Raw genomic sequence first — 25,728 nt, 5'->3', positions numbered from 1 at the left:
CACTTAGAAGATAACACTTTGGCCAACTAAACCTCTTTTTAGAGCATTACATTCAAGACTGGGGGTAGGGGCAGAGGCACCTTCTGAGTCTGACTTAGACATGTTTTTTATTTTATTTTTAATATGAGAGGAAGAACCTAAGGGGTTAATGCTTACTCTCTTTGAAAATTTGACTTTAAAAAACCGGAGCTTAGATAAAGTAAATGGTTCCCGTGTTTGATAACTTTTTAAGTCTTATAGTTAAAAGAGAACCAAACTAAACGAATTTTGTCTAATTTGGGCTAAATATAGAGGATCGTATAAAATGATGCACAGCTGGTCGTGGAGGTCGGGTAACGAACTCGAAGCCTCTCGCGTGCTAAGCTGTTCCTTGTAACCAAGGGTAACCCACAATACGTGATCGTCGGACTGTAATAATGTCCGTGTAATGTGGCAAGGAAAGGAACTTGGCAACCCACTTACGCGACGTTGTTACCGCCGAGGTCCTTTCCTCTGCGCTTCCTGGCTTGAGCTCGAGCTTGCGGTTACTTGTAAGACGGTAAAGCGCTACGAAATTATTAAAATAAAGGTGCCATCATTACAATTACGTGGAAATTACGATAAGAAAAATAAACGATGAACGTACTTAAATCGAAACAAACAGCCGAATACTTACGTGGCTGAAAGTGAATAAACCATTAGGAAAAAAGCATCAAATACACAAGTAGTAGTAACTTAAAAACTATACACATCATCCGACCCTGGTCTAAAGGAAGGCCAGAGGGAAGGAGGGAAAGGGGATTTCTGTAAATCAGTATGGAAGGAAAAGGGAAGGAGGAGGGAGGGAGCAGAAGACTAAACCCATAAACCCCATTCAATAAATATATCTTAATGATAAACTAGCAATGTATAAGCAAAGAAGTAAAAGGCTACTTATCTGCTCAGAGCAGCATTTAAAAGAGGCAGTCTCTTGTTGGCTCCTGGACTTTATTTGTTCTGAATGTTCTGAATGGAACCTTTCTATTATGATGTTTGCGGCTGCTTAGAGACACATTAAAAGTTGTATGCATAATGTAGCCTCCGTTCTTGTTATGAAATCCTTCCCTAATCTTTTTGGCTTATTATCTATCTCTCTATTTTTCTACCTCTCTATTTTTTTTTCTACTTTTGCTTACTTTAAAGCTACTTTTTTTTAACTCTTTTCTTTTCTTTACTTTTTCCCTATTCTTTCCTACTTTTTTTTCCAGCTGTCCAGGACCATGGCAAAGGGAGCCGGGAAGAGGAAGGAGAAGGGTCTCGCACCCCGTACCCTGCTCCCATGTGGGCGATTGAGGGGGAAGGATGTAGTGGCCAGGGAGATTTTCACCGCGGTGGAGGTGGCCGCTCTTATATTTTTTTGTTCTGTGCCAACTCCCTAAGACCGTGGCAGCAAGGGGCAGGCCCGGTCAAGGGTATGGCCTCCGGGAGAGTTCCCAGCGGTGGGATAAGGTGTGCCGGGCCATGCATAGGGAGTCGGGGGTCTGGCGCACCTATGACCAAGTGACGCACCGGTGGCCTGACATCCTCGACCGGGAGCAGGACCTGCTCCACCTGCTAGGCGTGGAGATCCCTGGCCTTGGTGAGTAGCTATTTAATAACTACTTTGTTTTATTCTGCTCTGCGTTATATTGCTAATATATGTTTTTCCCAAAGATCAAGAATGCTGCCAATTCGATTACATTGCAGGTAAATTAATGTTTAAATAGCTTCTGTGGGTGCTCGCCTGCTCAGTGGCGTTGCTACTATGCTTACTTGTTTGCAACTTTGTGCTCATTTGGCCTGAATATGTATGAGTGTAGTACTTTACAGAACTGCGTAATGCTAGAGAGACTAGAGACTCAAGTCTAGTCCTTCCTTTGTACTCTTGCTGCCACTAAGAAGAAGAGATAGTGGTGGATTGATAGGTTGAGTATAGTATGACTTGTCATTAGTAGTAGGACATTTTTTAGTGGTCTGCAATCATGATGACGGAATGTGTCTGTCATGTCGCGTGCTGCTGAGTGCTGGCAGTCGTAGTAGAACCTTTTTGTTGTTGGTTTAGTTAGTGATTTACATAACTTTCCAAGTAGACGGTCTGTGAATCCAGCAATACTGTACTAGTATGCTCCTAGTTGACCAGATCAGATAGGTCAATACATGTAGTGCAATTGTTGCTAATTTGTTTCCCCGAGATAATTTTAGATTGTGGTCAAAGAAATCAAATATTTAAAAAAACAATCATCAATGTTTGTGTTTATTTCATGATCATCAGCACCTCCCAGGGGCAAGAAGACAGCAACACCCCAGACTCCGGCGGAATAGAGTGGGCATGACCGGTCCTCTGCAGGCACTTCTGCTGGCCCCAGTAAGTTGTTCTGTTGTTAATATAATTATACTTCCCTAACTTTTACAGCTCCTATTCATTCCAAACTGTTTCCTAATTCTATTTTTTAGAAAATAGTCTGTGATCTTCTTGTAGACTGTTTCTATATTCTTATCCTGCCTCTCTACCATCACTCTCTGTGCTACTACTATTTACTATTATTATGAGTCGGTCTGTGTAGGTACCTAAGCTTGCCCAGTTGGCAAACGGTGTTAAACAAAACTTGATCCAGCAATAGCTCTAGAGGCACTCAGTGCAGTCCTCTGCGTTGCCCTTGTTGTCTATTCCAGTCTTCTTAATGTTAGTGCTTTGACAACAACAAAATGTCAATGTCCACCAAGTGTAAGCTAGTAATTGGCTTTTTGATTTGATAGTAGCACATACCATACCGCTAGTGTTTCAGGGACTATTCTGCACATACAGAAGTATGGACAAGAGAAATAGGACATTGTTGATGATAGGTGCAGTTCGACTTTCCACATACCTCAGTTAGAAGTAACTGTGCGGGTCTCGGGAGCCCTCACCTTGTTGGAACTTCAAGTCCTCCTGGTGGTGATGAGGAGTAGTTGGTTCTGTCTGTAATTATAAAAATGTTGCACGTTAAAGAGCAAGCATTCATCAGTTGTGCCAAAAAAAGTTGCATGTATGGCTAAGCATATAAGTTAACACCCTCCCCAAAACCGTGACTTCTTTTCAGTCCCAATGATAAAAAATTGTTTAACATTTTCTCTTCCATTACGAGACAAAATAGGGGGTGGTGTATGGCATCTAAAAATATGACTTGTATTTTCTAGGCGTCACAACATCGGATGCAGCACTTCCCACCACCAGTGCCGTGGCCAGCAGCGCGGAGGGGTCCACTCCAGGGTTGGATGTGGTGGCGCCACAAGTGCCACCAGGTGAAGCTGAGGGGAATGGCTCAGCAGCAGCGGTCGGTGGTAAGTTATTATTATACTCCTTACTTATTTACATTTTATAGTAGGCTCGCAAAGGAGTGTATGATGTACTGTACAGTAGACAGTACACTACTACAAGTACACTGTACTGTTAAGAACAGTTACTGATTTAGAACTACATTTTAGCCAATCATGGAGAAGATAGTCACCCTTGACTTAGCAATAGCATTAGCGGCGGTAGTTCTCGAGAAAGCAATGGCCCCCTCTATTTGACTTCAAATCAGCGAAAACTTTTATCGTGAAGCTAAGTCATATCAGATGAACTTGTGGGATGTGATGAACGAAAAGGGAAAGAAATTAGGGTCAATGGAAGGACGAGCAAGTCGTAAAATTTTTGACTGTAAAGAATGATACGTGTTTTTGAATGCTGGCAGTGGTGGCTGATAGGAAGGAATCATATGCATGGCTGCTTGAAGCAAGAATGGTTGGAGGAGAAAGAAAAAATGACTGCCTGTGTGGGTGAATCGGAAAATTCAGGTGTGGTGTGCATTGCAATATATCATTTGGGTGAAACTCATATGCAAGTCAAGACAGTGGTTTACCAAAATAAAATAAAAGGGTGTTATTTGGTTGCTGAGAAAAAGTTGTTACAGTTGAGACATTAAGAAGAATGATAGACGTTTACTTTGGAAGCCTGGATGGTATCTTCCTCCTCATACATAGCAGAGGTGTATGTAGAGCAGACGCTCAGTGCATGAAGAGTGTTACTTTGTTCGAACAGCATGTCTGTGCCAGAGTAGCAAAGCAGAGGAAATCCAAATACTACAAGTTGTGATTGTTCAGAAACTCTCCCTTGCCTAAAGTAACAGTACAGTAGTTTACTTTGCAAGCACATCATATATTGTGTATGTATTGTATAGTTGACAATTATATCAATTATATCAAGTCAAGTCCCTTCCTCCGGCAATTATGGTTACCACACTCACTCCCTATGTTCATAATTTTCTTTCTGCTGTGTTAATCATGGGTGGACTATCGCTGTTGTTCACTCAATCTATCTCAACAAAGCACCTAAAGTCATCCATCATATAAGAGAAGAGATCATGTGATCGGCTGGATACATGATCAGAAATTAATAATCTTCATTTTCCTTTTGTAGTACTGAAGGCCCACGGGGGGCAGTGCGAAATATAAATCACATTGAGCAGTACCCCTTGATGTAACCGAGTATGGCCAGTGCCACCCCTATACAAAAGTAAGAGCTTCCCTAGCCCCACCTGCATGTGCTGCTTAAAGTAATGCATGCAAGTCTACGTCATCATGGCTTGTGTCTCTTTGTCTTGGGTGCAAGCTGACTGAGCTGGCATTATGCCGGCTACCACAAGTTCACGTACAAGTAATTTCTTTTGCAAAACTAGAGAAAAAAGAAGAATACTGGTGTCCTCTGACTCTCTGACTATGTATTGAGTCCATAGTGCTGCCTGGTAGTAGAATTCCTGAAACTCCCACTGTTACAGTCCTACAAAGACGGCGGAAAGATACATTGCCAAAATATTATACTGTGCTTGCAAATTGCGAGTGTTACTGTGACACAACTTTCTGTTGAATTATTTTGTGTTATTGTTAAAGAGTATTGGTTACATTATTTTTCTTTCTTTCTTCATATGGATGCTCCAAAAAAGCTCACCAGACAGGAGATGGCTGTCCAGGCCAGGGCCCGGAAGCTGGAGGCCATTTGTGTGGAATATCGCCGTCTGTGGGCTTGGGAACAGGAGGAGGGGGCATCAACAACCTCCTCCAGTGCCCCCGTGTCTACCAGCCAGCAGCCTCCAGCACGGTGCCGTGCTCCGGCAGCCTCCCGCCGCCGCTCAGCTGCAACAACACCAGCTGCTGCCCCCCCCAGAGCCTGGATGGTACGCCTGCGCCGCCTACGCCTCAGAGTGGGGTACCTGGAGTGCAAGGTGGACAATCTTGAGCTCAGCTCCAAGACCTCCGCAAGGAGCGGCGGGACCGCCTGTCCGCACACCGCCGGAAGTGACTGTGTCCCTTGCCCCTTTTTTAAAGACTGTTGGGGGGTGGGAATCGGGAGTTGGGGATTATTTGGGACTTTTCAGAGGACTATTTGAAATGGACAATTGTTTGGGTTAGGGAGGGGTGGAACTAGTTTATTTTTGTTAGGGTAAATATATAATTATTTATTTTACATACTTCAACATAGTGTACGTGTTGATGTTATTTTGTGGGGTGGTGGGCGGGGGTTATGGCACGTTTGGTTTCCTCAAACTTACCAGCATAAATTATCTAAAACGTTCAAAAAATTTCAAAAGTGCCACTAACAGAGTTAGTGAATTCAATTGGCCTACTAGTACTTTACTAGTACTACTGTCAGTCTGTCCTCCGAGTCCTAGCCCATTATTCTACCTCCCCAAAATGCTTATCGTACCTGTGATTCGTGTTTGATAATAGAGCTAGGCACAGCGCTGGCTGCATGGCAAATGGCGATTACACCATCCAGGACCAACATTCCGTTGTTGTGGTGTTAGTAGGAGTGATACTACACTAGCAGTAGCAGCATATGAAAAACAAAGTAATAAAATGAGACATTGAGTGGCTTGAGAGGAGTATTAAAAGGAACAGTAGCCTAAGCACTGCTGAAGATAAGTGTGGGGAAAAAATAATTGCATGGATGATTATGGCTACAACAAGAACAGTGACACAGCAGCGTAACAAGTCTTCTTGACATATAGGAGGATGATGTTGACGATGGATCCAATTGATGGTGGGCATGAATTTCAGAATTTATTTTAAAATACTCATTATTGGTTTTTTTAACCAGAATTACAATATCCTAGGATTCATCTAGCTGCCTTAAAATTGATTTGAGGAGGTTGCTTGCACCTAATCCTCCCCAGCAAGTGTGTGGAATTATTGTTGTAATTTACTCACACCTCAATGAAAACCACACTGCCTGGGGGAAGAGGGTTAGGGTTTGAAACTTGGATGGGAATGGGGTTTGTGGGGAAAGTTTTGTGGAGAGAAGAAAAAAAACCACAGCATGGACAAACAACAAATGAAGATAAACAAATCTTTGGATATAAAGCTATCCATAAATCATTTAAGGGACATAAAGGAAGTGCATGCACTAATGCATGCATGAAGTTGTTTGCTAAATGGATAGGTTACTGAAAAGTAAGTAGTACTTTCAACAATGTACTAACTATGAAGAAACAATGTGACAGTACAGGGCTGCAGTAATGACACAATTTCACTTGCCTATCTGCCCTCAGAGAGAAGAACCACTTAGTACATTAAATTAGTTTAAAAAATAGCAAAGAAAAAAGTATACAATGGCTGGAGGGATGAATTGAAGCAGAGAGCAAACAAATACACAGAGTCACACTCATAGAAGTTTACAGCAATAACATTACTTAAAAGATAAGTAGAAATGAAGATGGATACTGTAACTGTATGTTGTTGTAGTTGTCCTGTTGAATTTGGGAAGTTGCACGCATCCAGCCATTCCTCTTTTTCGCGGTACTCCTCCATTCCATCTGACGCTCCGTCGATCAATGTTGGGGACCAGAAGACACCTTGTCCACTGCCTGCCGGGCAGATGCTGAATTGCTGCTCGCTTATGGTAAGCCTGAGTTCATCCTTTTTCCCATTGCACAGGGTAAAAGCCGGCCTGTAATTGTTGATGGAAAAATAGGAAGTGATATTAAAACACCACGGAGAAAAAAATATAAGGTACGCTGTGTAGTGCAAAAATAACACTTTCAGAGTCGACAGTATTACAATACAAACAAGCATCATTTTGAAAGTGCGTACTCTGAGTCTCCTTTTCAAGGATAAATAAGTGTGGGCGAATTTTGCGGATCTTTCCCCTCAAGCTAGGTGTAAACTGCGATTTTAGAACAAAATAAGACCTTCCCAGCAGTGCTACCAGACCCCTCAACCCACCCCCAAACATCTAGAACACCCCCAAGTAGCCCCACAAAAACATGCAGTACTGCGACCTGGCTGAGGCCTACTTGAAAATCGTGCTAAAACGCACTCTGAAAGTAGGCCCAAAACACCCCTTTTCCACCATGGATTTTCTTCAAGCCACTTGCAATCAAAATTAGACATTCCCAGGAGTGCTCCCAGACCCCTCAACCCACCCCCAAAAATCTAGAACAACCCCAAGCAGCCCCCCAAAAACATGCAATACTGCTGTCCCGAAAACATGGGAAATCGCACCTTGACAAAAAAGTGCTGTTTTCAGCACTTCCACTACTTCGATCCTCTTGAAACTTACTAGGACACTTGTTCCAGTGATTCCCAAGAATCTCAGCAGGGCAGAACAAAATCAATCCACTGGAAGGTGTACCACTAGTTCACCCAAACATACGCGCCCGCAAAACACCAAAAAAGGCCAAAATTCAGCCAATTCTGAAAAAACGCCAAACCCCCCTAAAACCTTGCCAACATCATTATGAATGAGCCTGCATCGGGCCCTGAGCCCTAGACTCCGGGAACCCTACCAATTTATTAATTAAACCCAAAAAACCCTAGTAAACCGCACTGAATCCTAAACCCTAGGTATGCTTTGTCTGTCTGTGTCAAAGAGCCTAGGTATGCTACACCAGGTTGCTTCACTCAGTGGTGCCTGCCTTGACCGTCTGCATGGCCCTGCTGATGGACTTGTGATTAGGTGATTAGAGTTTTGTTGTGGTAAAAGTTGCAAAACAAAGAAAGACACAGGAATAAAAGTGAATAAGAGCGAAAAAAAAGGAAGTCATTTTCAGGCCTCGGTGCCAGGGAAGTATAGCTCTTCCTCAAACTCTATGAATTGAGGCGGGAGTAGGTCAGGTAACAGAGAAGAACTTCTGTCACCTAAGTCGGTGTCCTCTTCTTCCTGCGTGCATTCACGTATTTTTTAATCTGGTGGTATGAAGTGCGGATTCATCTTAATCAATGTTAACCTCTCCACATTTTTGGGCGAGAGGCAGGTCCTTTTTGAAGTTACAATGGCACAAGCAGCACTGAAAACACGTTCAGAAGACATGCTTGCGAGTGGGAAAGACAAATAATTTAGAGCCAGGTTGGTGACCAGTGGCCATAGAGCCCTTTTCCTATACCAATACAGCAATGGGTTCTGATTAACGAAGACCTCTGTTTTGTCATCCAGATAGGCCTGCACCATCGACTGAAGGTTCTCCAGGGTTGCTCCACTTTGCGTACCATCTGTGGCCTTTGCATCACTGGAACGAGCAAACCCTTGATGAGTTAGCCAATCCGCTTCCGACAATATTATGGCTGGGCCTGGTGCAGGTGAGGATGATGATACGGTTGCTGGTGTCGTTAACGGCTGTGAGGGAAAGTGACTCCCTTCGGCCACAGATTCAGAAGTGGAACTTGAGGCCGGATGGCCTGCTGATTCAGTTGTACTTCTGCCGGCTCCTTCAATTTTCTGCCGCTCTTTTTCGAACCAAGTGGCTGACACAGCTAGCCAATGTTTGTACTTTGAAACATCTGCTTCATCAAAAGGAATGAATGCTTTGCTGACCAGTGCCTTTTTGTGCCGTGGATCCAGAATAGTGGCACAAATGTAATGTTGTTCTGTATGTATTTTTTTAAGCCTTTCATTGTTAACTAGGCGGCTTAATAACCTTTCCGCCAACTGATATGCGCCTTGCTTTTCACTATCATCTCGGAACGTTGAAGACACCGCCTTCAGTTGGTGCTCTAGCATGAGCAACAATGGGATAGCTTTGCCCAAAGAACAGTCCTCTCTGCTGACTTCACGCGTGAAGACCTCAAAAGAACGAAGCATGTCTGTCAGGGTTGCAACTAGCTTCCATTCCTCCAACTCTAGCCTCATGTCTTTCATAGTGGAGAAGTGTGGCTCAGGGGTTAGAGGCGGCAGACCCGGAATCTGAGATCGGTCCTGGACCAGGGTTCAATTCCCCGCCCCGGCGGGTCTTGGGCTAAAAATTCCACGGACTCGATAATTCTCGTCCCGGTGCCTCCTCGACTCATGGGTTCACACTCTGCGACTCTGGGCAATAGCTTGCTTAATCTCCACAACGGCCCCTCGCGGCGGGATGCCTGACTTTCACCCTGTGGACACCCTGTCGGGACTTCTCACAGGGGAATATCAGGACGGGTTCCCTAGGCAAGTGCCAGGATGCCCTTTGTGGTGACAGGTTGCGCTATATAAGTATACCTACATTTACATTTACATAGTAGAACCCAGTTTATAGACATACTCATTGATTACCCCCCACCGCTCAGACAGACGCTCAAGCATGTAAAAGGTTGAGTTCCAACGTGTTGCCACCTCCTGGATGAGTCCTTTGACTCGCAGTCTACGTTCATGTTGAATGCTCCTCGGCTTCTTCCGGGCCTTAAAAGAATGGCTGAAATGTGTGCAGATTCTTCGGCAGGTGGTCAGTAACTTGTTGACTATGGTTTCTTTTTTCAAGAAATCTTGCACAACAATGTTAATACTGTTCCCCAAACACGGCACTCTGAAATAGTCACCTATATGCATAGCCTTAACTATATTACTGCCATTATCCATGGAAACATAACCAATCATGCGATTTCTTGGATGCAGCCATTCATAGACCTTCCTATCAAACTCCTCCAAAAGGTTAGGTGCAGTAGGAGTTTTCTCCATGGCAAACATGGCTACTGTTGCATGTTTCCGAGTAGTTTGAAAAACTGTCTGTGTCAACACCTGCTTTTAACTTGTCTTTAACCCCTGCAAAAGAGACCCAGTGTGCAGTGATGCACATGTAATCAAGGGCTTGGCAACTGGTCCACATGTCTGTTGTCAGGTGGATAGTGTGAACAGCACTCTTCTGAATAGCTGCGCCAATTACCTCCAGCACATTTTGATGTAGTGCTGGAACAGCAACGCTGGCAAAATAGGACTGGCTAGGAACCTTCCATTTAGGGCAGACTGTTGCCACAAATTCTAGAAAACCCACCCCTTCCACGAAAGAAAAAGGGAGAAGGTCCAGCGCAAGCATTTTAGCCAGCTTTGCGTTATACAGACGTGCCATTGGGTGGTTGCGTTCAAATGGCGCATCTGACCAAAACATTCTGCTAATGGTTGTCTGGACCGTTTTACGTGATGATGATGATGCAGACTTCTTCAAACCAGTTAGGCTCATTGATTTACTTTTTCGCATTGGTGTTTCCCCCAGACTCTTAGTGTGCCTCATACATGTTGCAGGGGTAGAGGGTGTGGGCACTACCACTGCAGTGCTGCTGCCAGGGGTACTGGGTGTACCAGAAAAAATATCTGTCGCTTCTTCACTTCCCCCTGCACGATCAGCCCCTCGTCATCATCAGATACAATATCAACGGATACATTTGGATTTGTTTTTCTTTTGGCTTCCTGGATCTTACTTAGGTGCGCCTCCCACTGGATAGTGTGATGTTTTTTTAGATGACCTCTCTGGCCTCCGGTACCATAGATGGTACCAAGCTTACCCCGACTAACTGATATTTTACAAATTGAACAAACAACCATGTTTTACGCCTTTTGGCTAACACTAAAGAAGTCCCAAACTGGGGACTGCAGATGTCTGCTGGTGGTGGAGGTGCTACTTTCAGTTTCAATGCCAGATGAAGAGGAGGATAGGCGTGGCTGAATTCGACTCTGTTGTTCACTTACAGCACCACTACTTGAGGTAATGGAGGTCGAGCTGGATGGAGGTCCGTGCCGGCCCTTCTGATGAGAAAATATGGAAGCTGTAGGTCGTGTTGGTGTTGTAGTTAACTGCGTTGGTGGTGGTACCAGTGCCACTACGCCCACATCCCGCTCAGCAGCCATCCGGGATAGGGTCAAAATGTCTGTCTGCTGCATGCCCGCTGGGGCTGGAGTGATGACTGTGTCGTCGTCAGAGTGTTCATCAGCAGCAGAAGACCCCACTTCTTGTTCGTCGTCATCACCCATAAGTGGAAGCCTTCCGGAAACCTTCCTTTTAGGCTTAGCTACCTTTGTCGGTTCATGGCGTGCCTCCCCCTCAGACAGAAGGAAGGGTGCTTGAAGAAGAACTTGTAGTAGCCCTCCTTGACCTTTTTCTTGCTGGGGATCTGGAAGACAATAGATCATCCTCAGGAGGAGTGGCTTCCTCGGATGATACCTCGGCTTGAATCTCGATTTCCTGATGTGCCCCTACTTCTGGAGGAACAAGCATTGTGGGCAGTTGTGCCGCTCCATGCGCCTCTAGTTGCGCCTCTCCATGCGCCTCTCCTTGTGCCTCTCCTTGCGCCTCCCCTTGCGCCTCTCCTTGTGCCTCTCCTAGCACCTCTCCTTGCGCCTCTCTTTGCACCTCCTCTTGCGCCTCTACTTGCGCCTCTCCTTGCGCATGTACTTGCACCTCTCCTTGCACAGGTACTTGCGCCTCTCCTTGCCCATGTACTTGTGCTTGTACTAGTTGTACCTGTGGACGTCGTTGCGGCTGTGGCTGTTGAACACTCATCAGCTGAGTTACACCCTGCGTTGATTGTGTGCTACTTTCTTGCGATGAGCCAACATCACTGTTCGATGGTGATTGAACAATCAAAGTGGCTACCTCTGCAGCACTCATGAACTTGGACCTAACTTGGTGTGGTGGCACTGAGCCCAATGAAGCAGAGGTGCTGCCCCCAGCTTGGTCCCTGGCGGACCCCGCTGCTGCAGGCGTTGTTTTTGTTTCCCGAAAAAAGTGTCTGTGGGCACACCAGTCGCCTTGGTAAGTGGCACCACTTGCTTCTTCTGCTCCTTCTTACTGGCAGTGGCAACTTTCTTTGTAGAGGAGCTACGGCCACCTTTCTTTGGGCCCATCTTCTTCAGATGTCAGAACAGCAGGCCGCAGTTGCACGAGTTGCAGAGTTGTCTGTGGCCTCACTTGACATTGTGCTGCACACACCGCTGCAAGACTTCTTCCTGGCACTGGTGGTTCTCTTGTGCACCTAAAAGCAAAGGAAGCGAGAGAAACATCAGTTAAACACCTCAAAAAGTCAAAAAGCACACAAAAATCACCACATTCCTATGCCATCCATGCCCTCAATGATGTTTAAATTCAAGAGGCCCACACAAAGCCTTGGTCCATGCACCACTCACTACCTCTGGTAATAATGGATGAAAGCAGGGCAGGCTGGGTGCAGGCCTATGGCTCAAAGCACACTGCCTGGCTGCAAAATGGCCCCATGTCCGCCAGCCACATGGACCAGGCCTCAAAATGGCCCCCACCCACATGGTCAGGCCCCAACAGCACCCACAAAGTCAAAAATACACAAAAAGCACCACAATCCAATGCTATCCATGCCCTCAATGATGTTTAAATTCAAGAGGCCCCACACAAAGCCTTGGTTCATGCACTACTTACTACCTCTGGGCATAATGGGTGAAAGCAGGGCAGGCTGGGTGCAGGCTTATGGCTCAAAGCACACTGCTTGGGTGCAAAATGGCCCCTTCTCCCCCAGCCACATGGCCAGGCCCTGCCTGGACAGGCCTCAAAATGGACCCCACTCACATGGTCAGGCCCCAACAGCACCCACAAAGTCGAAAAACACACAAAAAACCACAATCCAATGCCATCCATGCCCTCAATGATGTTTAAATTCAAGAGGCGCCACACAAAGCCTTGGTCCATGCACCACTCACTACCCCTGGGCAAAATGGGTGAAAGCAGGGCAGGCTGGGTGCAGGCCTATGGCTCAAAGCACACTGCCTGGCTTCAAAATGGCCCCTTGTCCCCCAGCCACATGGCCTGGCCCTGCCTGGACCAGGCCTTAAAATGCCCCCCACCCACATGGTCAGGCCCCAACAGCACCCACAAAGTAAAAAAACACACCAAAAACACCACAATCCAATGCCATACATGCCCTCAATGAATGATGTTTAAATTCAAGAGGCCCCACACAAATCCTTGGACCATGCACCACTTACTACCTCTGGGCATAATGGGTGAAAAAAGGGCAGGCTGGGTGCAGGCCTATGGCTCAAATCACACTGCCTGGCTTCAAAATGGCCCCTTGTCCCCCAACCACATGGCCAGGCCCTGCCTGGACCAGGCCTCAAAATGCCCCCCACCCACATAGTCAGGCCCCAACAGCACCCACAAAGTCAAAAACACACACAAAAACACCACAATCCAGTGCCATCCATGCCCTCAATGATGTTTAAATTCAAGAGGCCCCACAGAAAGCCTTGGTCCATGCACCACTCACTACCCCTGGGTGTAATGGGTGAAAGCAGGGCAGGCTGGGTGCAGGCCTATGGCTCACAGCACACTGCCTGGCTTCAAAATGGCCCCTTGTCCCCCAGCCACATGGCCAGGCCTCAACATGGCCCCCACCCTCATGGCCAGGCCCCAACAACACCCCAAAAATTCAAAAAGCACACAAAAATCCCCACAATCCAATGCCATCCATGCCCTCAATGATGCTTAAATTCAAGAGGCCCCTCACAAAGCCTTGGTTCATGCACCACTCACTACCCCTGGGCATAATGGGCGAAAGCAGGGCAGGCTGGGTACAGGCCTATGGCTCAAAGCACACTGCCTGGCTTCAAAATGGCCCCTTGTCCCCCAGCCACATGACCAGGCCCTGCCTGGACCAGGCCTCAAAATGGCCCCCACCCACATGGCCAGGCCCCATCAACACCCCAAAAAGTCGAAAAACACACAGAAATCACCACAATCCAATGCCATTTATGCCGTCAATGATGTTTAAATACAAGACACCCCACAGAAAGTCTTGGTTCATGCACCACTCAATACCTCTGGGCCTACTGGCTAGTGAGGCTGTACAGGCACCCCACATTTTTTTTTTAAATCCATATATAACAGTGAGCTAAAATTCCATGACATAAATGAGATTTAAGTTAAAAAAAACTCACAGAAACAGTTGTATCATGCACCCATGACTAACCCTGGGCCTTCTGGATTCTGTGGCTACCCACAATATATTTTTTTTAAAGTTGTGAAAAAGTTTGACAAATTTTAGTTGTAGCAACTGCAATGCCCCAAACAAACAACACCAACTTACTTGTAAAATCTCAAATCCAAAAGTGATCCAAACTCCAAAGTTCAAAAAGTCCTCAAATACAAATATCCAGCAGCAGCTACAAAAAAAGTAATCCTTCCAGCTCCAGATCCAAATCAAAAGTGACAAGGACATGGACAAAGCACTGGGAGGAGCCTGCTGGACAGGAGCAGGAAGTTGAAGACTCTGGGACACTTCCTTCCTCCCACCCCCCCAAAAAAATGACTCCTTGCACTGATCAAAATCATGATTTTCAGAAGGTTTATGCTGCCTACGGTGGATTTCTTGTGCAGAATTGCAATTTTTGCAAGTTCGGGAACGTGGGCTGATCAAATCTCCTGTCGGAGGTCAACTGCGCGCCGCATCTACTGCATTGCGTGATCGCTGGCCCTTATTACGTACTCGCGTTGTCAAACTCTCGCTGTGCAAGATGGGGGCCGCGATGACGTAATCGCGGTAAAAAATCTCTTGCGTGATCCCGCAGCAAGATCCAAAATGGTGCAGCACACGCAAACCGGGAGAAAAACAACTCGGCAAACACAGAATCACGGTAAGTCAATGCCCTGCGAGCAATATTGTATTTTCCAAGTGCGACCAAGCAAAAAAATTCGCCGGCTTGCGAATTTGCATATTTTGGGGCAAATTCACGCAATTCGTGTGCCGCGAATTTGCCAAAAATCCGCGAACTGAACAAATTTTGTGTCCACGCTTAGTGGAGAGAGAACCTAGATGCGTGGAACGGGAGAGCAATTTTTGGCGTTTCCTCAGAATTTGTTTTAGGGACAGATGCGAGCCATCTTGGATGGGGCGCATCTGGTCTGGGGAAAGAAACTGGGGGTGGGGTGGTCCCAGTGGGAGAAAGAGAGTCATATAAATTGTCTGGAAATAAGAGCAGGCTTGTTTGATTTGAAGAGTTTCAAGAGTGGTTTGGTAGGCAAGTCGATATTGCTCTAGATAGACAATGTGTCTGCTGTGGCTTACATAAACAGACTGGGGGGAGCTCGGTCCAAGGCCTGGCAGAACTAGCTAAGGAAATTTGGGAGTTTTATCTGGAACACAAAATTGGACTAAAGGCAGAGTGTTAACCGGGTGTAAAGAGTGTGCCGGCAGATTGAAACTCGAGGAATATGATAGAGCCTTTTTTGAATTTGGCATTCAGAGGTCCTTTGAGGAATGTGGAAGGGGAAGCACACCCCTTGGTGAAGTCAGGTACTCTCAACCTTCTAGTTTGGAAGATATTAGAGGTTCAGGAGCATTCACTGATCTTTCTGGAATGGCTGAAGTTATTGTTTGAGTCCTGGGCGCTAGGGACAAGAAAGAGAGATAGATGGTCTTGGAAGGTTTGACTTTGTTGGTGCTTGGAAAGGGATTTGGATCCCTTGGAAGCAATTGACATTCAAGTAGATATTTTTCTGGCCAGTTTGTTTGAGAAGGGAAGGTCATATGGGACTGTGAACTGTTATAGGTTGGAGATTTCTACGGGACTTTCTTTAAGTGTTCCCATTGCAAGGAGTCCTTTAGTTTCTAGGGTTATGAAAGGGATTCAGATTAGGAGGCCTCCAGAATCTACGTATAATTCATTATGGAATGTCGACTTTGTTCTGAAGTTGTTTGTGAGTTGGCCAAGTAATAAGTTCTTGGAGTCTAAGGAGTTGTCTTGGAAGTTAGCTACATTGTTGTGTCTTATTTCTTTCAGGAGGGTTTCGGATGTCAAGGCTTTGGAGATTTCTCATGGTTTTTATCATCCTAGTGGTGTATTTTTGAGTTATGTAGGAGGACAAAGACCATATCAAGTTCAATTTTTTGTCCAGTTTTTGATGACTATCCAGGTTTGTGTGTGGTTCGTTGTTTAAAGAAGTATGAAAGCAGAATGTTGAAATAAAGGGGATTTGGAGTAGATCAGGGTTTGATCTCTTATGTGAAAATGTACAAGGCTGTTTATAGTGCGACTATTGCTAGATGGTTTAAATGTTCCATGAAGGAGGCTGGTGTCAATGTGTGTAAATTCACAGCGCTTTCTGCATGTGGAGCAATGGCAAGTAAGGTGAGTATTTTAGGTGGAAGATCAGAGAATATTAGGAAACCAGCGGATTGGTCTTCTACTTGTACTTTCAGGAGATGTTATTTTAAATCAATTGAACATGTTTCAAAATGTGTATTAGAAAAGCTTTGAACATGCACAATGCTAGCCTCTTGTCTTGACATAAAATTGTGATTCTAATAGGTTTACTGATTGTAGAATCAGGAATTTGTTAACGAACAAGGAGGCTAGCATTATCTCTCCCACCCTTCCTTTGGGTGTGGCATAATTGTAATATATATTTAAGAATTTTTTTTTAGTTTCTGTTAAGTTTAGAGTTCTTTGGTACAAGCATTAAGAAGTTATTCATGCTTGCTAATTTGTTTATATGTTTTGTTGCAGAGAATTAGATATGGTAATTCAACTATTGGGTGTGAAGAAGAGCTGGAAGAGGCAAACAAAAAAAGGAAGATGATGGTCACGTTATTTATGGTCTTGAAGATTTTTTTTATTGTGATGTTAAGGATTTCATGAGCTTTTAATGGTGCTGCTCAGAAGTGGGAAATAAAAGTCAATGCATAATGCTAGCCTCCTTGTCTTTAATAAACTCCCATATATAAAAAGGGTGACCGTGCCAATCCTAGTACTATAGGCCAATAAGCCTAATTGACCCCTTACAGAAAATAGTTGCTAGGCTTGTCCTAGGTAGAATCAATGAATGGATAGTGGACCAGGATGTATTATCTACATATCAAGCGGGTTTTCGACCCCACATTAGTACCATCGACTAAGTCTTCAGATTCATGCTGATATATTGGAGTACAGTGATCCTTGCGGGGGGGGGGGGTACTCTTTACGCAGCATTTGTTGACCTAAAATCATAATTTGACTTGGTCCCCCTTCATAAGCTATGAGACATACTAAAGGAGGCTGGGATGCCCCCTGAAATCTTAGGCTATGTCATTAGACTGCATGAGGCTAATTAGGCCCAAGTTAGGTGGGGACAGCTGGGTGAACTGACAGATCGATTCCCAGTAAATGAGGTGTGCGGCAAGGGTGTGTCCTTACCCCTACCCTATTCTCCCTGCTTATTAATAAGGTTACTTCATATTATATCAACTTCCCAACAGAAGCTCCAACTCTTGCCGGTTCAAGGGTACCTCTTTTAATGTTTGCAGATGTCACTCTAATTTTATCTAAAACTCAATCTTGTCTGCAACGTGCCCTTGACAGATTTACAGAGTTCTGCAACGACCATGAACTTGTAGTAAATGTTGATAAAACCAAGTTCATGGTGTTGCATGAATACAAACATATCAAAGGCAGAGTTGTAATGAATGAAGTGCTTTTGGAACAAACGGACACCTTTACCTATTTAGGTGTGACTATGGGTAGGAAGATGAACTGGACTCCACAGTTAGATGTCATAGTTCTGAGACACAACCAGCTAGCAGGAGCCCTACTCAAAGAATATAGACTTTCTACTACTAAACCGGTGGGGCCAGCTTTATCGATTTATAATGGGAAGATCAGAGCTTCTATAATATATGGCGCAGAACTATGGGGGTCTGAAAACTTATCATCCCTGGTCCTTGCGCAAAATAAGTTTCTAAGATCACTGACCGCCCTGCCTCAATCAACCCCCATCAATCCCCTGTTGTTAGATCGAGGCTGTCTTTCTATTGATGAGGTAGCGGGATTCAGACTCTTAGCCTATTGGAGGAGGATCTGGACTACACCAGAATTGGTGTCTTACGCCAATGCTCTTATGCATATTAGACAAACTGACCTGTCCTCAAAGATTAAATGGTTGCAGAAGATCAAGAGTAATGTGCTTGATATGGGGCTCCGCCACTTGTGGGAAGATCCAATAGGGTATTTATTTCCTAGTAAAAATGAGCATAAAGAACTCTACTGGGTTATGATTACTAGGAAGACCCTTTCGATGGTGAGAAGTAGCTCACTCACAGGCATCTTCCTGGAGCACAAGCTTGTGACTGAACTAGAGGCCTACTGGAATCTGATTACAAAACCTGGTGATAGGAAACTATACCGCAAATTTAGAGTAGGTACTCTTCCGCTAAGACCTTTTACTACAAAATGGAATAAGGCTCTAGATGTCTGTTGCCCTTCGTGCCCATTAAAGGAAGAGTTGGTAACCCATGTACTCTTTGTGTGTCCAGCTTACAAGATCCCTCGTCGCAGGAAGCTTAAGCCACTGTGTTCCAATTTCGTTACCAGATCATGTATGACAGCTGTGCACATTCTAGTATTGAACACCCGCTCAGACATTGCTATCGCTATGGTGACATTTCTTAGCTGGTCCTGGGCTCTGAGAAGGAAAAACCTGGAGGCTGGTTCGGCAATTGCATGTGTTGCTTGACTAAGCCCTTGGCAAGAAGACTCCCCTTGTCGAATTTTATGAAATGGTTTTAAGGGTGTTTAATATAATATATTCATTATATAGTTCATAACTGTCAGGAACGTTCGATAATGTTGATATTAAATTTTGCGAGTATTGCATGATTTTTAAGATGTTATATTTTTAGATGCCACTTTTATGTTGTATTGTGTCTTTTATGATTGGAATTATCGAATAAAGACTCATTGAACTGAAACTCCCAGTTCTATAATCGGTAAATCTATTAGAGTCGCTATTTTTTACCAATATGCCTGGCAATAGTTATAAAAACAACCATGAATTTGTCTGTCTGAGTACATTTTAAAATTTGTATTCATCATCTGTAAATTGCAATTACTTTTTTCCTAGGGTTTATATTAATTGTTTTGGACTTTACTACTAATAAAGTTGAGGATTGTTTGTCAGTTAGTAAGCTGTACACTAATGGATGGTAGTGTTGTTAATGTTACTATAAATAGTGTGAATTTGGGTGACTGGATGGGGAGTTGACTTAAAACACGGGTACTCAAAGTACGGCCTGCGGGCCGGCAGCAGCCCGGCAAACCTTCCTTGGCGGCCCGCGGACCTTACAGACATCATACCTGTGCTATTTTTATTTTTGAAAGTGCCAACAAACACCACCGATTGCAACAGCACGGACTCGAAGAGACGAGCCAGGCGATTCCAGCGATATTCAGAGGGCAGCTGCAGGGGCACTAAGAAGAGGTGAACAAAGCCTCATTAACATGTAAATGGTCTTTTAAATACCTGTGAAGTACTGGGTGAGGCTGTGTGCGCGACAGGGAAGCTGCCTCATCCCAGGCTGACACAGGCGCAGGGTGAGATGACAGAGGACAGCAGGGACTGAGGAGGGGGGATGGGGGTTGGGGTGGTTTGTGCCTCTTTTGCTAAACATATTGACATTAGCATAAAGAAATTGTGACCATGCTTGGTACCTTTGCAGGAACTTTTACTTATGGCTTTCATAGTTAATTAATCTCAACTTCACAGCAGGAATTTTTTCGAAGCACGGGCAAAATAAGATTTTGCGTTTGGGTACTCCCTTTGCCATGCAATCTGGCTGCAACTTGCAGTTGCAAGAGGCCAGGCAGCTGCCTACAGTGGCTTTATGTATCCCCAGGGCCTGGTTAATCTTTCAAGTATTAACATATGAGAAATCGCGTCTGTGGCATGACAACATTTTACATAATATTGCTACAATTTAAATAGCATTGCTTCTTCCGAATGCTGAACTTACTAACCTTTATTTTATTCCTTCAAATTGGTCTGCCTTTTCTGCCCTTCTTTTCTCAGCTTCTTCCTATATGTATGAGTGCCGAATGCAAATTGCTGCCTGCCAGAATTAAAGACAATAAATCCTATTCCCTGCATTGCCACTTTAAGTGCTAAAAAGATGCTAAAATAATCGGATATTTGTGGTGCGAGTTGACGAACGGCAGCAGGGAGTGAGAGCCAGGTGAGATGGCAGACGGTGACAGAGGACAGCAGGGACTAAGGGGGGGTGAGGTGACATATGGCAAAAGGGAATGGGAGCCAGGTGAGGTGAGACAGATAGAGACAGAGACAAATAAAGACATATAGAGACAGATAGAGGCAACGACAGATAGAGACAGGGGCAGATAGAGACTGGGGCAGATAGAGACTGGGGCAGACAGAGCTAGATAGAGGCAGAGACAGGGACAGGCAGAAACAGTTGGAGGTAGAGACAGACAGAGACAGACAGTGATAGAGAGAGAGAGAGACAGAGAGAGAGAGAGAGAGAGAGAGAGAGATAGAGACAGAGATGGAAATAGAGACAGAGATATAGGCAGAGAGATTGAGGCAGAGACAACTTGAGATAGAGACAGATTGAGGCAGAGACAGATAGAGGCAGAGACAGAGATAGAGACAGAGAGAGATGGAGACAGAGACAGGGACAGACAGAGACAGATAAAGGCAGAGACAGACCAAGACAGACAGAGAGACGGAGCGGGAGACAGAGAGAGGGAGACATGGACAGACAGAGACAGATGGAGGTAGAGACAGATGGAGGTAGAGGCAGATGGAGGTAGAGACAGGTGAAGGTAGAGACAGATGGAGGTAGAGACAGATAGAGGTAGAGAGAGACAGACAGCGATAGAGAGAGAGACAGAGAGAGACAGAGAGAGAGGCAGGGACAGACTGAGGTAGAGACAGATAGAGGCAGAGACAGACAGAGATAGAGACAGAGAGAGATAGAGGCAGACAGAGACAGATAGAGGCAGAGACAGACCAAGACAGAGAGAGACCGAGAGACGGAGAGGGAGACAGAGAAAGGGAGACAGGGGCAGTGACAGATAGAGGCAGAGACAGGGACAGGGACAGGAACAGACAGATAGAGGCCGAGACAGAGAGGCAGAGTGACAGAGAGATGGAGAGGGAGACTGAGGGAGGGAGAGGGAGGGAAAGGGAGACAGAGGATGACAGAGGGAGGGTGACAGAGAGAGGGAGACAGAGAGAGGTAGACAGAGAGGGAGACAAAGAGAGAGAGGGAGACGGAGGGAGTCAGGGGGATACAGAGTGACGGAGAGGGAGACAGAGGGAGGGAGACAGAGAAAGAGGGAGACAGAGAAGGAGGGAGACAGAGAGAGGGAGGGAGACAGAAGGAAGGAGACAGAGAGAGGGAAGGAGACAGAGAGAGGAAAGGAAATTGAGGGAGGGAGACAGAAGGAGGGAGACAGAGGGAGGGAGGGAGAGAGGGGGGAGAGAGAGAGAGAGAGAGAGAGAGAGAGAGAGAGAGAGTTGTGTGTATGCAAGGTCTGTTGGCTCAGTGGACGAAGGCGTCAGCTGCAGGGGCCTGTGTTCAACCTCATGGTCACAGTTTTTTTTGTGCTCTAGCCCCGCCCTCCTCCCCCACTGACCCCACCCCCACTGGTGCAGCCGTCTGCCACAAACCACACTGTAAATTTGGCCCCCGAGAGAAAGTTTGTGAGTACCCATGACTTAAAAGTTCCATCCATCATACAAGTTTCAGTTTTCTCTGGGGGAGTGGCTTAGCCATCTGCAAGATGGCTGCACTCTTAGTGGGCTCTTCCGGTCAAGCTGATAATCCGTCAGAAATCCTGCAGACATTCATGTTGCCCCTTTTCGGCACCTCACCATCTCGACTCACATTTCCCCTGGGTACTGCTTGATCCCACTTACGCCCTCCTCTGGTGCCGCTACGCTGAGATCTAATGTCGGGCCTTGACGCAGTGTCTGGGTCATCCTGCTGGCAAGGCCTGGGCTTTATCAGCACCTCTCCTCGGCGGCCTCCTCAGGACCAGATCATCATGCTGAGCCCTGCCTACAACCCTTCGCCTCCGGAGCCGGTGAGTGTTGCCGCTTTAGGGAGAGCTCGCGGCAGGGTTTGGAGTGCGCGTGCCGTACCGCCAGGCACTGGCCTTCTCACAGCGCGGGCGCCATCTTCCAGCTCCTGGCACCCACTGTAACAGCCTGTCCGTCCGGACTATGCGATACAGGCAGTGCACACCCGACGACTCCTTGCCGCTTTCTGCCTCTCCTGCATGATCTCCTGGCTGCCCTGACTACATCTCTACTGCGACGGGTACTATTTTGCTGCCTCATATCTTCCGCCTATCAGCCGCCTGCCTACCACTGCTGCCTGGCTGACTGGCCTCTACCACCGTCAACTTACCTGGCGCCCGGCCCTGGGCCCATCCTCTACAGCTGCGTACTATCCACCTGTTGGTGCCAGCAGCCCTGCCCACCTCTTGCATCCTCCTCGGTGGGTGACCTCTCTGCTGGGTCTGGGGTCTGCGGAGGACCGACTCTGTGGGCGCCTCCGCAATCCTCGCCGCCCACCGCCTGGATACTACCTCTTACCGCTGCCACCTGCCTGTCCGGATCGGTGCCTCTCTTAGTTGCTTGTCTCATGCCTCAATCTCCTGGTGGGTCCTGCTACTGCTGGTGGCGCAGCGCAGCAGGATTGTGGGCATGCATGCCACACCACGGGGTCTTGGTTTCCTATTTTACATTCCAGAACTCATCGCAGCCCAAGGCACTTGCAGTCTCCTTGCTGCTCCCTCAGGACCCCGTGACTTGGGCTGCATGCTCCCCATGACCTCCCATCGCCGGCTGCCCTGGTGTGCACAACCCTACCGGTGTGCTCCTTGCGGCCTGCTCAGACACTGCCTCCCCCCTGTGGGCCCTCCTGGCTGCCTGGCCTCTCTCCCGCTTCAGCGCTTCATCCAGAATCAGCCACTGCAGTCATCCTTGGTTGATATCGCCTTCTTCTGCCGCACCTTTCGGGGGCCGCAATTGCTGCTTTGACACACTCTCTCCCCACGGCGGCGGTATCCTCCTCCTCTTCCACCCTACTTGGTGCGATCTCTTTGCCCTGCTGCACCATCAGGTCTGTGCCTAGCCAAAGGGAAAACAGATCCAAAACGACCCAAGATTGCTTTTGACCAATGCCGGCAAACTCGCCAGGACTGTGCTGTTACTGACGTTGGCGATGCTGCCTCTCAATCAATCAATCAATCAAAGCATTTGTATAGCGCGCTACTCACCCGGAGGGTCTCAAGGCGCTTGAGGAGGGGGGGGTCCGCTACTGCTTGAACAGCCAGGTCTTGAGTTGCTTCCTGAAGGCGAGGTGGTCTTGGGTCAGGCGGAGGTGGGTGGGGAGGGAGTTCCACGACTTGGCGGCCAGGTAGGAGAAGGATCTTCCTCCCGTAGTGGTTCTTCGGATGCGGGGGGTGGTGACGAGGGCGTGGCTGGTCAATCGGAGCTGGCGGGTGGGAGCGTAGAAGTTGAGGCAGTCGTTGAGGTATCTTGGGCCTTGGTTGTGTAGAGCTTTGTGTGCGTGGGTGAGGAGTCGGAACGTGATTCTCTTGTTGACGGGGAGCCAGTGCAGGTCTCTCAGGTGTCCGGAGATGTGGCTGTGTCTGGGGATGTCCAGGATGAGTCGTGCTGAGGCGTTCTGGATCCGCTGGAGTCTTTTCTGGAGTTTTGTGGTGGTTCCGGCGTAGAGGGAGTTGCCGTAGTCCAGTTGGCTGGTGACGAGGGCCTGGGTGACCGTCTTCCTGGTTTCGGTGGGGATCCACCGGAAGATCTTCCGGAGCATGCGTAGGATGTTGAAGCACGAGGACGAGACGGCGTTGACTTGTCTGGTCATCGAGAGGGAGGAGTCCAGGATGAAGCCCAGGTTGCGTGCGTGGTTCGTTGGTTTGGGTGCGGTTCCCAGGGCAGGGGGCCACCAGGAGTTGTCCCAGGCGGAGGGCGATGATCCCAGGATGAGGACTTCCGTCTTGTCTGAGTTCAGTTTCAGGCGGCTGTTCTTCATCCACTCGGCTACGTCTTTCATCCCTTCGTGTAGGTTGGCTCTGGTGGTGGCAGGGTCGTTGGTGAGGGAGAGGATCAGCTGGGTGTCGTCTGCGTAGTAGATGATGTTGAGGTTGTGTTGGCGTGCGATGGCCGCGAGGGGGCTCATGTAGACGTTGAAGAGGGTGGGGCTGAGCGAGGAACCTTGAGGAACGCCGCAGATGACTTCGGTGGCCTCTGATCTGAACGGTGGGAGGCGGACTCTCTGTGTTTTTCCGGCGAGGAAGGAGATATTCCACTCCAGTGCCTTCCCTTGGATTCTGACGTTGCTGAGGCGCTGCACTAGGGTGCAGTGGCAGACAGTGTCGAATGCCGCAGAGAGGTCCAGGAGGATGAGGTCCGCTGTTTCTCCGTTGTCGAGCAGGGCTCGGATGTCGTCAGTGGCTGCGATGAGGGCGGTCTCGGTACTGTGGTTGGCCCGGAAGCCAGACTGCGAGGGGTCGAGGGATCCATTCGTCTCGAGGAAGGCGGCCAGCTGCTTGTTGACGGTCTTTTCGATGACTTTGGCAGGGAACGGGAGAAGCGAGATGGGGTGGTAGTTTTTGAGGTCAGTGGGGTCCGCTGAAGGTTTCTTCAGGAGGGCGCTGACTTCGGCATGCTTCCAGCTCTCCGGGAAGGTTGCGGTGCTGAAGGAGGCATTGATGATGTCCCGTAGATGGGGAGCGATGACGGAGTCGGCCTTGTTGAAGACGTGGTGGGGGCAGGGGTCGGATGGAGATCCGGAGTGGATGGAGTTCATCGTGCCTATGGTTTCTTCGGTGTTGATTGGAGTCCAGGCGCGAAGGGTGGTGGTGGGGGTCGCTGGTATGATCGTGGGGTGCGTTGGCTGTGTGCTGAAGCTGTTGTGTATGTCTGCGATCTTGTTGTGGAAGTACGAGGCGAGGGAGTTGCAGAGGTCTTGCGATGGGGTGATGTCGTTGTTTCCGGCGCTGGGGTTGGAGAGCTCTTTGACGATGTTGAAGAGTTCCTTGCTGTTGTGGGCGTTGTTGTCCAGTCGTTCCTTAAATTCTGTTTTCTTGGTGGTGTGGATCAGTTGGTGGTGTTTTCGAGTGGCAAGCTTGAGGGTGGTCATGTTGTCTGGCGTTGGGTCTCTGCGCCAGGCTCTCTCGAGGGCTCTGCAGTTCTTCTTGGATCTCTTGAGTTCGTCAGTGAACCATGGTGCTTTCTTACTGCCGGGTCTGTTGGGCGGGGTCCTCAGTGGGGCGAGGTCGTCTGCGCAGTTGCTGATCCACATCGTGAGGTTGTTGGCGGCATGACTTGGGTTCGCTGAGCTGGAGGGAGGGTCCTGGCTCAGGGATGCGGCGAGCTGGTCGGCGGTGATCTTGTTCCAGCATCTGCGTGCAACCTGTTGCTGGTGGCGGTGGATCGTGTTCTTTCTGAAGCTGAAGTGGATGCAGCTGTGGTCCGTCCAGTGCAGTCCGGTGGCGTGGCTGAAGGAGATGTCCTTGCTGGAGGTGAAGACGGGGTCAAGCGTGTGGCCGGCGTAGTGGGTGGGGGTGGTCAACAGCTGCTTGAGTCTCAGGCTGATGCTGTCCCAACGCGGGAAGATGACTTAAAGGCCATCATGTTAGACATCAAGTCAACAGTCACTGGCATTGCTGCCCAACTGGACCAACTAACGAGCGGGCTGGACGCTATCAAG

This window comes from Lissotriton vulgaris, chromosome 6 (assembly GCF_964263255.1).
Source record: "Lissotriton vulgaris chromosome 6, aLisVul1.2, whole genome shotgun sequence".
Classification (NCBI taxonomy): domain Eukaryota; kingdom Metazoa; phylum Chordata; class Amphibia; order Caudata; family Salamandridae; genus Lissotriton; species Lissotriton vulgaris.
This window is presented reverse-complemented; position numbering follows the sequence as displayed.